Raw genomic sequence first — 8,454 nt, 5'->3', positions numbered from 1 at the left:
TGCCAGTTCTCTCAACTTGAACAGAGCCCAAGCGGCATCCCAGAAGTACATTTAATCCACTGTGCTCTCGTATGAAATACACGTTATCACAATAATTTAAGAAAGAAAGAAAGATTTATTAATCTTATTTAAAGATTTTATTAAAAGAATAATTTAAGAAAGAAAGAAAGAAAATTAACAGCAGCTTTCTGTGTGTGCGTTGTGATGGGGAAAACGTTTACAGAAAACATTCTCTCTCTCTCTCTCTCTCTCACACACACACACACACACACACACACACACACACAGAGAGAGAGAGAGTTTTGCATTTTGATCCAGCTCTGCTCCTAAGGCTCTTGCTTGACTTTTTACTCCCGAGAACTGAAGAGGGGACAATTCTGTGTCAGGAAAGTTGTGGTAGATTCATCTGAGGCAGAGGATGAGACTAGACACCCTGATATTGCCAACATCAAATATCCAGTTAGAAAGGCATCTAGTTCATAAGACTGACTTAAAAAAACAACACAAAAAACTTTGCATTTAGAATACTATGGTCACTTTGTGCAGAGTTTACCTGTTCCTATGGGCGACTGAGGTGATCACCTGTCTTTGCTCATCTCCATCACTTCTCCTCCTTCTCGCAGGAGCAATTTTCAGTGAGTGTGCCACAGCACATTGGTGTGCCACGAATGGTCTGCAGGAGTGCTGCGGGTGTTTGGGGGAGGGTTCATCTATTAGTAGAGCCATTTGGGGATGTGAGCCCCTGGCCAGCAGTGCAGTGAGCCTTGCTAATTGTCCAAGAACTGATGGTGTGCCTTGACAATGTTGGTTGGCAACCTTCAGTCTCGAAAGACTATGGTATAAGCCTACAGCACCTGGTATTCCCAAGCGGTCTCCCATCCAAGTACTAACCAGGCCTGACCCTGCTTAGCTTCTGAGATCAGACAAGATCAGGCATGTGCAGGGTAACAGTTGCTTGACAATGTTAGCATCTTGTCAATGCGCCGCAAGATGAAAAAGATTGAAAATTGCTGGGTTAGCGTGTCAGAGTTGCTTTGGCATGCTACTCTCCTGTCTGCCACATTTCATTTCTGGTCCTCTCTTCTTTTTCAAATCCAGAGAGTAGACAGTGATTGGCATGCTGCTGGATAAGAGGGGTGGCATTCTTAGTGGCAAGGCACCACATGGGGAGGGGAAGGACAGAAGCATTTGATGTGCAACCTCAAGCACCTGAAGTCACTCACATGCCATCATCACAATAAAATTTCTCTTTCCACAGCCACAAAGGCAAACACTTTCATCTGAATTAACCTGAGTGGAGTGAGGGCTAATTAAACATTACCCCTCACTCCACACAAACTCTTCCATTCTATCTCATCCCCAGTTTTGTGGTGGTGCATAAATCCAGGAGGCATGCCTTGTAGGGAGTTTCCCAGTCTCAGAATCTATAGGCTGGATGACAAGCTCTTTTTCTTCTCATTTGTGAAACAGGCTCCCTGACAATTTATAATCCACTAATTAGTTGGGAATAAAGATGATGTGGGAGGTCTTTCCTTTCATGGCCTGTCAACACTGTAAATCAGCTAGCGTGCACTTTTCTTAATAGTCCTGATATTTTATGTTTTTTTCTGGAGAGATGCTGACCTGGGTCCTAGGTAATCCCAACTGTCTCATTTTTATTTCTTTTTAAATATACATACTCCACCCTTCTACCAACACCGCTACTCAAAATGTCTCCAAGCAATTCCCCCCCTCCCCACATATTTTTTTCTCATTATTTCATGGGAGGATTTTTTTTTTAACCAGCAGACACAGTAATGGAAGGGGTGGAGGGAGAAACAAATGCGTAAGATTAGTAAGGAAAGTGCTGTGCCATTTTACAGTGAATACTTTGTTCTGTATACTTTATACAGGTTGACTATCCTTTATCTGGGCTGCTTGGGAGGGGAAGGTGATATTACCTGGTCAGCATGGGAGTTGCTGCAGTCAGTGTGCTTCCTTTCTGAAATGCGGATGATACTGCATGACTTCCTGTGATGCATGGCACTGCATGGCATCCTGGCACTGGGAGGGGTCATGGAAAATAAGTTTTATGTTTATCTGTTTGTGGTGTATGGGGGGGTGTATGGGGGGTGTATGGGGGGGTTTGATGGGGGGGAGGTCCTGGAATCTGTGAAGAGCTCCTAAGGGGAGCCGAAAAAGAATTCTGCAGAGGGAATCGTGCCATCCTTCCAAACACAAGACATCTCTCATCTCCGCTGAGAATTTTAGATGCAACTGCTGCGTTTGAGAAGCTGAAAGAGGATTGTCGTTATGGTAAAACAAAATGTTTTTGAATTAGATTTTGAATGGCACCCAGTGAGAGCTTTTCTACTGAGCCCAGAAAGAAGTTAAATTAATATAAACTTGCAAAGACAGCAAAGAAACCAGGCGCTTGTGGTTGAAAAGGTCAAGTGAAATGTATGGCAAATATCCCAGCACACATAAATTGTAGTGTGTGTGTGTGTGTGTGTGTGTGTACACAAATGTAATTAGGGCAAAGCTCCTTTTTCAAGTTGGGTATGAATCACTCGTGAATAGTATGACCTCAGTCTATGTCAGAACATTAGTATAAAATTATTCATTAATAAATCACTTGGCAAATAAATCTCCTGTTTCCCTGGTATCCTGATTCTTAATAGCAGTGTTCCCATTTATTTTCCCGTGGCAACTGTATACTGAATCAGTTGCAAGACAAGTTGCCTGACAAAACCACCCAGGGAAGGAGATGGCAAGAAATGGAAAGTCTTAGAAACAGACAAAAAAGAAGAAGGAGGAGAATGCAGGAGAAGGAGGGAGAGGGAAGGAATGACTGGGTAAGCCTATGCATATCTACTCTGAAGTAAATCCTATTGAGTTAAATTGGATTTACTCCCAGGTAAGTGTGTAGAGCAGTGGTTCTCACACATTTAGCACAGGGACCCACTTTTTAGAATGAGAATCTGTCAGGACCCACCGGAAGTGATGTCATGACTGGAAGTGACATCATCAAGCTGGAACATTTTTAACAATCCTAGGCTCAAATCCTACCCACACTTACCCAGGCATAACTCCCATTGACTATCATTGTTCAAAGAATATACACAGTAGCTTGTTAAAAGTACAGGTCTGTAACATTTCCCCAAATACAGTCACATGCCATGGTAGCATCAAGTCTAATATATTAAAAATAAAATATTGCAATGAATGGGGACCCATCTGAAATTGGCTCGCGACCCACCTAGTGGGTCCCAACCCACAGTTTGAGAAACACTGGTATAGCAGATTGCAGCCTGACTTAAGGAGACTTCAAAGGATTTAAGTTGGGCTGCTCAATCCAAATGAACAAAATAGCAGAGTAGAAATAACTGTGGTCGATGGAGCAGTTATTTTCTAAAATTGGGGGAATTAGGAACTGGCGATGGAACATATGTATACTCAGGCTCAAACTACATGTTACACAGAGTTGCTTATTTTTTCTCTACATTAAAAAACAAAACCAGACTAACAGGCTGCAGGATAGAGAAGAAGAAGGGTGGGAAGAGTCTGCTTAATGCTTTTCCCTCTAGTCATTGTTCAGCTCAAAGCTGTGCCCCATCAGTGCTGACGCCAAGTTTCTGAGGGCCCTGGAGCAAAGCTCTGCATTGCCCCCCCCAGCTTACAGGTGGCAGAGGCTCCTCCCACTCTACCATCCCACCTTTCTTCTTCTATTCACGGCAGTTCACAGCATAGCCTCAAATGTAATAAGATACAAAAAATTAAATATAGAGAGCAAAACACAAATACAAAAATCTCTCAAATGTTAGATCAGCAGCATCAGATTGCATGAAGGAGGAGACAAAAACAGCAGTCAGGAATTATTGGGGAAGGCCATCTGAAGCAGATGTATTTTTAGCTGTCCCTGAAAGAATGAGAGGGAAAGAGCAAAACAAACCTCCCACAAGAGGGAGTTCTAAAAGGAGGGGGCCACTATCAAGACGACCCTATTGCTTCTCCCAACAAGCTGCACCTTGCTATAGAAAGCAGCAGGACATGCAAAAAGATCTCCCTGGCAACTCTCAGAGCTCAGGAAGATCCATGTGAAGAGCAGCATGCTATCAGGTATCATAGTCCCAAGTTTTTTTTAGGGTTTTAAAGGTCATAACTAGCATCTTGAATTGTGTCTGAAAGAAAACCGGCAAGTGGAACAACACAGGTGAAATATCATCAGAATATCTTCCCCATCAGTATTTTCACAGCTGCATTGTGTACTACTTGAAGCTTCTGAAGGGTGATCAAGGGCAGTCCTTGAATGTAGAGTGTGTTACAGTATTCCAATCAAGAGGTGACGGGCAGCCCAATCCTAACCGGCTGGCTCAGCCTAGTGCAAGGGGAGTTCATTCCCCTTGCCACAGATAGCATAGCAGCAGCCCCCAATGGGTTTACTTGGATCTGCACCACCTAAAGAGGTGGCACAGTTCCGAGCAGCCTGGTGCTGTGCTGAGTTGCCAGGGTGTGGGGTCAGGATCTGGTGGATCCTGTGTCAGCCTCTCTCAGTGGCACCAAAGCGTTTTATGGCACTTTTGCGATACCTCCGGACCAGCTTGCGCTGGCCCAAGGACCGTTCTGGATTGCACCCTAAGGCATGAACGGGGGGGGGGGATTTGGGGCAGCTGAGCAACTGACAAATATTGGAGGGTTCAAGGGGTCAGCCCAACTGGATGGATGGATGTAGGCCAACTTCTGATGCCACTCCTACCTCTAAACATGACTGGAGGAGAAAGGGTTATGCAGCCTTTCTCTGCCCATCCTTCCTGTACTCTGACTCATGACTTGCCCATGCAATAAATAATTTTTTTTAACTACAAGACCATGGGGAAACCATGGAACTACACGTAGTTTGAGCATTGTGACAGCTTGCACGTGATCACCCACACAGTGCTATGCATATCTACTTCGTACGAGTAAGTTCTGTTGTGCTCAATAGGGCTTATTTCTAAGAAAGTGCATATAGGATTGCAGCCTTAGCTTTGCCTTTGAGATGTACTGTACTGTATTATGCATGCAGATAACCCACGTCAAACTGTTAAAGGTCATGCTCCTAGTCTCTCTAACATGTTTCTGGATATTGTATCAGCAAAAAAATTAGTAAGGATTTTTTTTTTTTTTTAAAACAGCCTCAGAGAAATATTACCAGTAATGGGTACCAGTAATGGGTATGAAGTATGCAGCAGCAAAAGGACCCAAAAAAATGGCAAAGGTCTTCATGAGAAGACCTGTACTGCTTGGATGTAGGGCCAGCCTAGCCATGAGGCTGACTGAAATGCTAATTCAAGAGATGAATTAGGTGAAGTGGCAAAGGGTGTCCACACCCTGTGTCCTACTGTGTTCTGGCTCTCTGTACATCGAGCCACTTCAGCTGAGCCTCCTGATCACCCCTTTTGCCAGTGCCTGCCCAGCCCTTGACATCTTGCCCAATATTATCCTCTTTGTCACGTAGTGATCTTTTCAGTCACTGCCAACCTGTTCCTTTTCACTGGCAATGCCAGGGACTGAACTTGAGGCCTTCTCCATGCAAAGTTTATATTTACCACTGAGCTGTTGTTTTTAACAGTGTGTGAGAACCTTTAATTTCCTTTCAGCTTTTGTACAGATGTTTCATCTGCATTTTAAATATTGGCCTCATTGTTTTTTATGTATTGCCTTTATGGTCTTAGATAGTTCCCCCCCCCCCCAAGTTTCCATTTTTGTCAGTTAAAATACTTTTCGTTTCTTCTTTACTCCTTTTTCAACTGATACCAATTGTTGCTTATATTTTTCTCACCCCAGAAAGTCCAGCATCCAAAACTACTTTTGGTCCCCTGTGTACAATCAAAGGGAAGCAGAGGTCAGGGACATGCATGATGAATCCTCTGATTCTTTAATTTAGTTTCTATATAAAGCCAGTCAACTTGTGTTTTTCAACAACTGTTCTGTTTCTGCTGTCTTGCACTGGTCGATCAACAGTAGCAAGAATGAAGCCTAATTCATCACTGATGACATTTCATTGGCCAGTAAACTGACACAACAAAGGACACTTGGTCCTTGTGCTCTTGCAAGTTCTTCTCACTTGTCCCACTCTGTGTGACTCATGTTCTCTGGTGGCTTGGTAACGGCATCATAAGTAGACTTTCCAAAAGATAGAAACACGCATGGGGAGCAACCAATCAGCATCCTAATGCATGTCTTCTTGTCTTAAAGATCACAGTGCTTCTGCAGGAATGTTTTTGCTTTCAATTAAATATATGTGAAATGGTTTGGTTTGACTACTGACAAAGGGTACTCAGAACCAAGATTAGCATTTGGGTTCCCAAGTCAGTGTCTCTCACATTTTCTACTTTGGAATAACGCTTTGCACATGGACTTGTCTGCTGAAAAACCCCAGCATCTTTGCTGGGAACCCCTATGTGTTGTAGAGGATTCTGGGTATGTTTTTGGAAGAACACTCACAGCCCAATCCTACCTAAATCTCTGTGCGGAAGTGGAATAGCACCAGCATGGCTTCTGCTGTATCCTGGGGGGGTGGGTGGGATTTTGGCTACTGGAAGTCTCCTCGGGGGACCCATGTTGATTCCTTGTCAATGAGAGTCACCAGCTGAGAGTCAGCAGCCACCCAGCTTAAGGGTTAAAAGGCAGGTTTGCCTTTATTGCAAGAGTACCTTCCGCTGTGGATAGATACATAAATAACAGACATGATCCTTCCTGAATCATGCAAATTGCTTATATGAAACTACTGCTCCTCTTGGGAAGACTGAGCATGTGATGGAAACTGACAGTAAGACAGAACACAAGGTCTAGTATGGTGGGACTTTACATTGATACTATTATATATTACTATTACATAAGTAGTGAACTGAGTGGCCATATCGTGTGGTTAGGCCACACCTGGAACATTGTGTCTAGTTCTGGTTGCCTCATCTCAAAAAGGATATAGGGGAATTGGAAACTGGAACTGGAACAGGTGCAGAAGAGAGAGACCAAAATGACTGGTGGGCTGAGGCACCTCCCTTACCAGGAAAGGCTACAACATTTGGAGCCTTTTGGTCTTAAAAGAAGGCACCTGAAGGGGGACATGTTCGAGACATATAAAGTTATGAATGAGATGGATAGAATACATAGAGAGAAATTCTTTTCCTTCTCACAGTGTCAGAACCAGGGGTCATTCACTAAAATTGACTGGCAGGAGAGTCAGAACAGAAAAGGAAATATTTCTTTATCCTGAGTGTAACTAGTCTGTGGAACTCCTTACCCCAGGATGTTGTGATAGCACCTGACCTAGATGCATTTTAAAAGGAGATCACACAGATTTATGGAGGAAAAGTCAATCACAGGTGCAAGCCATGATGAATGTACACAACCTCTGGGTTTTAGAGGTAGTCTATCTCTGAATGCCAGATGCAAGGAAGTGGCAAGAGAATACAGGTATTTTGTTGTGTGATCCCTGAGGCATCTGATGGGCCTCTGTGAGATATAGGAAGATAGAATAGATGGGCCCTTGGCCTGATTCATCAAGGGTCTTTTATGTTTTTACGAGAAAGGAGGATAGGGAAAACCATCATTAGCTGAGCCCAAATCAGCCACAATTAAAAAAAAAATCTCTACGATGCCTTCCAGGTTCCTTTCATTTCTTAGGCACCTTTCTACATCACTTTGACTTGGCAAAGGCATCAGATATCTCTGTCATGTGGCTGTAAGCCGGCAGGTCAGAGCTTACACAATTTGTGGCGCCTACTTAAAGTGTCTGAAAGTCTTACCAATCAGTCTGGCCTGAGGCAAAGTGTAATTTTCCCTCTCCCTTTCCTATAAAATATGAGAGAGTCAAAAAATGTACTAAACCACACGCCCACACAAAGTCATCGAATGCGCTGGTATGTTAACTCTGCTTTGTGTTTCTTTATGTTACTAAAAACAAGAATCGAAAAGATTTATGCCTCATTTTAAACACAATTTAATGCCTGCTCTACAATAGTGGCACAAAGCAGCATTGACAAAGACATCTAAAAAGCACAGGTGGAAAAAAGCCAGATTCATAAAGCAAAGTCTGAAAGTCTATGGGGTCAGAGAAACCTCAGACCTGTTAGATAATCCTTTCTCCAAACCAGGGTGTGATTTTCCACCCTGCAGAATTTTTATTTCCACTAGGCATTGTTCCTGAATGGAATTCATGGGAAAGCCCCAACCTAGGATCCACCAACTCAAGGAACTCATGCTCATAACACTTAAAGGCTGTTCACACATTGCAATGTACCCATGCACACTACAGATTGTGTGTTCTGTCTATGATCTTGACCTGTATATTCATGTTACATTCAACACACATATAATCAGCATTCAGCATGACATAGTATGGACAATGTGTCCACCAGTACGTGCTAATCATATGGGGGAGAGGTTTGGGTGCACACATCATCTCCCGACACATGGTCTTATCGTTTGCTA

The 8,454-nt window shown here is 43.3% G+C and overlaps 1 pseudogene; it reads right to left on the bottom strand.

The window, feature by feature from the left end:
• Positions 1 to 842: 842 nt before the first annotated feature.
• Positions 843 to 959, bottom strand: LOC136642400 (5S ribosomal RNA; annotated as a pseudogene).
• Positions 960 to 8,454: the final 7,495 nt, after the last annotated feature.

The sequence above is a fragment of the Tiliqua scincoides genome, chromosome 2 (genome assembly GCF_035046505.1).
Source record: "Tiliqua scincoides isolate rTilSci1 chromosome 2, rTilSci1.hap2, whole genome shotgun sequence".
Classification (NCBI taxonomy): Eukaryota; Metazoa; Chordata; class Lepidosauria; order Squamata; family Scincidae; genus Tiliqua; species Tiliqua scincoides.
The sequence above is the reverse complement of the archived record's forward strand: the minus strand, read 5'-3'. Positions and strand labels throughout refer to the sequence as shown.